Source organism: Pteropus vampyrus, unplaced genomic scaffold (assembly GCF_000151845.1).
Source record: "Pteropus vampyrus isolate Shadow unplaced genomic scaffold, Pvam_2.0 Scaffold447, whole genome shotgun sequence".
NCBI lineage: Eukaryota > Metazoa > Chordata > Mammalia > Chiroptera > Pteropodidae > Pteropus > Pteropus vampyrus.
This window is the reverse complement of record NW_011889228.1, coordinates 339626-344782: the sequence shown is the minus strand read 5'-3', so window position 1 is coordinate 344782 and position 5157 is coordinate 339626.

The window sequence follows — 5157 nt, the reverse complement described above, 5'->3', positions numbered from 1 at the left end:
GGTTAAATCTAAGTAGTATTTTTGCATAATAGAATCATACAAACAGAATTGAAAATATGGTTTTTATTTAGACAGAGTATGCCTTTAATTTTTTTATAGAAAGTAAGATGTGCATGCCTCTAGGACGAAATGCCCTAGTATGCATTTAAAATATGCATTTAAAATACTTTCAGATATTGACTTTTAAACCATATTTCAGAAACCATTACAGTCGTGCCTATAAACACAATAACAGAAATCTCTGTAGTATTCAGTAATAGCTATTGGATCAGAGAAATAATGTAATTCATCTTTTAAAAAAAATAACGCTAGATATATATACACATTATATGTTTGGATTTACGATATTTGATTAATGGATAAGTACATGGAAATATTCCTACTTTACATTCTAGGAAATTAAACTTTTCTTTTCCAGGTCAGTTATTAGGAATGAGAGACCACATTAGCAATCTGGCTTTATTTTATAGTATTCATTAGCTGCTTCAACACAGGTGAATTTTCCTTGAAAATATTTTTTCTTAATTGGAAAAAATTACTCAGATCCTGAGGAAAACAGATAATTGAAAATCATACAATTTATTCTCCACCTTGTAAAAATTGAATCTTTACTCAGGACTATGAAAATTGAATTATTTCTATCTTGCAGTTGATAGCATACAATCTGCTATTAAGCAAAAATGAATAGCACTCTGATATTGCAAAAACTCGTTATTGTTTTTGTTTTTCTAAGTCTTCCATTTTAATACCATTTCTTTAAACCATGACAACTCAATGAACAAGTCCTTCAGGTGTGAAGTTTCTTTATAGCAAAAGTGACCAAAATTGACAGACTTGACCTAGAAGAAAATACAGGGAAGAAGCTCCTCAACATTAATCTTGATGATGATTTTTTTGGATTTGACACCAAAAACAAAAGCAAAAATAAACAAGTGAGATTACGCCAAACTACAAAGTTTCCGCACAGCAAAGTAAACCATCAACAAAATGAAAAGACAACGATTCGATTAAAAAATGGGCAGAGGATGTGAATAGACATTTTTCCAAAGAAGACATACAAATGGCTAATAGGTACGTGAAAAGATGCTCAACATCACTAATCAGGGAAATGTAAATCAAAACTACAGTGAGATATCACCTCACACCTGTTAGAATGGTCATCATCAAAAAGACAAGAAATGGCAAGTGTTGGTGAAGATGTGGAGAAAAGGGACTCCTTGTGCACTGTTGGTGTAAACTGGTTCGGCCTTGATGTTAAACAGTATGGAGGTTCCACAAAAAATTAAAAATAGAACTACCACATGATCCAGCCATCCCACTTCTCAGTATTTATACAAAGGAAGTGAAAACACGGTATCAAAGAGATATTTGCACCCCCACGTTCACTGCAGCATTATTCACAATCGCCAAGACATGGAAACAACCTAAGTGTCCATCAGTGGATGAAAGGATCAGGAAGATGTGGTGTCTGTGTACAATGGAACTGTATACCATGGATGGACCTTGAGGCTGTTATGCTCAGTGAAATATGCCAGAGAAGGATGAACATTGCATCATGTCACTTATAAGTGGAACCTTGAAAAAAAAGTCAAACTCATAGAAACAGAGTAGAACAGTGGTTGCCAGGGGCTGGGGGGAGAGGGAGAGGTTGGTACAAACTTAAAAAAAAAAAAAAAGATATTGACCAAATTTCAAACACATAGCTGTAAATTAATTGCGTGAAGCACAGCTACCTGCACTATTAACAAGAGGAAAAAATACTTCTGTCAACTACATTGAGGTTCCTGCCCTTCCCCACCTCATCTGAATGATAGTTGTGCGTCTCACAAGAGTCTGCTGCCTAATGTCACCAACGATAGTCTCTCAAATGCCCTTGGTCATATCTCTCTTGTCACACAGCTTCTTCCTCAGGAAATGCAGAATGATTCTGTTGCACAAATAGAGAGCATTTAAAAGCTTCGTGATGTTTCAAAATGTACGAGTTGAGATGCCATGAGCACTCCCCTACTTGGAGCGCTTCCCTGCTACTTGACTTTTGGGCGGTCTCGGGATGTCACTGTGTAACTGCTCTCATGCCTAAAGTGCCGCGCCTTTAATTTTCTCACGTTGGCGGGTTTATCCCTCAGAACTGCCAGATGAGAGGAGATAGCGTTGACAGACACTAAAATCCTGTGTTCTAAAGCCAAGTATGCCACCAGCCAGAAGGGAACAAAGGACATCAAAGAGGCTCTGGGTAAGACAGTGCCCCAGAACTTTGAAGGAAGGAAGCTAGCAGGTAGAAGGGCCTCTACATCAAAGGAGTAGGGCTGGGAGGAGCCTCCTGGGATTGGGGTGGAGGTGCTCACGCTGGCACAAGGATCCCTACTTCTCCAGCCACCAGGCTCTGGCCCTCCCTAGCTGTCAAGTCTGAAATCTCCACCAGTAGAATCACTCGTGGTAAAAATGGTCCCGTGGCCCACTTGTCCTCAGGGTTGTTACTAACATACATGAGTTGCGCGTTACTTGGGAGCAGCCCACTCCCACCCACCCTCTTCCTGCAATACCAAATTCGCCTCTGGAACAGTCAGCTAACCCTCAGACCAGAGGGCATGAGAACCCATTAACTTGGGGCAAAGTGGGGGAGGAGTACATGCCTTGGGTTGGGGGAAGGAGGCAAAATAAAGGTATGGAGTCAAGGATGACCAAGTTAAAATGAGGGGTTTGGGGGGCCACGGGACCACAAGTGGAGAAAACCTTTACGAAGGTTGGTAGACCCCAAGGGGGAGAGAAAATAGAGCTAAACAGACACATGGCGAGAAGAAATGGAGTTTTCATTTTTCCTTCAGTATAGCTTAGGCCTTATGTGCTATCAAATTGACCTTCACCTTGACTCTTAATCACTTATTAATATTTTGGGGAAAAAAATCGAGGATAATTTGTTGACTCTCGTTTGCTGGCTTTGACAGAGCCGGCCCACTTTCAGCAGTGGATTTTTTGATTAGGACATGTTTTGTCCTTGTTAGTGCTGGAAAAGGACTGAAAGAAAGCCCACTGCCCTTAGCAAAGGGATTTTAATTTTTATGTAACAGGTTTTTTAGTGACTTGAGGAACTCAAAGATCTCTGAGGGTCTGTAGAGAGGCCAAAGCCCGCATCTCTCTCCTAATTTCTCTTTTATAGCAAATAACTGGTAAGTGAATGATTACACTAACCTGAGACTATTTTTCAGAAAAAGAAAGAGAGAGAGAGAGAGAGAGAGAGAGAGAGAGAGAGAGAGAGAGATGAGAGGTAGGGAGGTAGGTAGGTAGATAGATAGGTGAAATGTTTTCAGTGAGACCCCCTGAGGTGGTGGATGTGGCTCACTGGTGCCTTCGTCACCTGGACTAGGACAGGATATGGCGGTCGGAGGCAGTGGGCATTGCTGCTTGGTGGCAGATTTATACCCACGACTGCAGATTTCCATGTAGCCTAGGGCCTGGGTGTGGAGTCAAATTATTAGAAATGTTTGTTATAAATTTTGCAGATTACTTTGACATTTGCTCAGAGTTCTTTATTTTTGACATCCCTTCATGATCCTCAAAGGGTTGGTTCCAGCCCGATGTGAGAAGAGCCCAGAGAAAAATTTTTCTAGAGTGATCTGAATGGTTTAATGCTGAGAAGGATGGATTTAATCAACAGGCAAAGAAAAAAACACCTTTAACATCTATTAAATAATAATAAATGATCTAACGTCCCACACTCTGTAGTATGCCGTCCCAAGACACATAGCCTCTCATCAGATCTTCGCGATGACAGCACTGCGAGATAGATGAGGAGGTATTATTTTCGTCTTACAGACATTTGAGGTTCAAAGACAGTAAGCTGTTGTTCCAGATCACACCGCCTCTTTGTAGCTGAGGTGAAGCTTGAACTAGGCCTTCTGATGCCCCACGCGTGTGTTCTATGTTCCACTTCCATCCAAGGGCCGGGCAACCTCACATTTCCTTCGTGGTATGTCACTGGTCAGCATCTCAAGAAAGCAGACTCTAAGACAAAAGTTAGTGTTCAGAGGGCGTATTAGGGAGGACCCCTGGGATGGACGCCTGTAGGAGGGAGAGGAAGGGAGCGGATTAGGCAGAAGGAGGAGTGAGCCAGGATGCAGGACCACCAGACGCGGCTGATGTTGCGGGGAGCTCTGGGTCAGAGATAACCCATCAGAGCTGGCGTGCACCGACGCACCCTGGGATGACCTGGCTGGGCCCACCTCAGCCAGTAATTGGATGCCGTCCACCCTTAAGGGAGTGTGACCTTGGGCGAGGTGGTTCTGAAGATGAGGTGATCCTTGACGGGGCTGACGGCTGACTGCAATTCTAGCAGCTGGGCCAGCAAATCCTTCCTTAAGGGCCGTGTGGGTGGGTGACATGTCTGCGTGTCACCACCACAGAGAACAAGTAGGAGATGGGGTTGTGACTCATTCTGCTTAGCTTCCAAAAAAAAGTCTGTAGCGGCCTTGACCTCAATTAGAAGCCTCAGAGGATGCTTGCGAATAATGGCCATATGCTAACAGAAAACCACAGGCCACCTTCTGCAGATCTCACCATCATGGTCTCGGCTTTGCTTGTCTGTGTTCCAGAAGAAAAGAGGCTAAGCCTTACACAGATGCTGAAGAAGAGTCATCAGAGAAGACTTTACACCCAGTCCACTGCCAAGGGCACAAGCCCTGATCCGTCATCTGTGTGCCCTTGAGCAGTGCTTCTCAGACCTAGTGTGTGTGTCAGTTGTCTGGGGAACCTGTGAAAACACAGGTGCTGCCACACTGGGTCTGAGATGGGGCCCAGCATCCTACATTTTTATAAAACTCAGATGCTGCTGATGCTGCTGGTCCGCCAACCGCAATTTGAGTAGCCAGGCCTGAGGGTCCTAACTTAACATGGATAATGACGGACAGTGACTTGACTTCAGGCCACCGAATGGCACCTGCCATGCTTACTAACTACTGTCTGTCAGAGACTTTCCTGTTCAAATGCTCCCTGTACTGTAGGACAGATAGACAGGCTTATAACAAAGAACTTGTACCATTCAGGCACTCATATTTACTTTATGTGTCGTAGCCACTGTTTTCAAAATTATGGAGCCTTTCCTTCTTTATTTATTTGAAAGTGGATCTTTTCCTCCGGAGACAGTTGACAACTGACATCTCT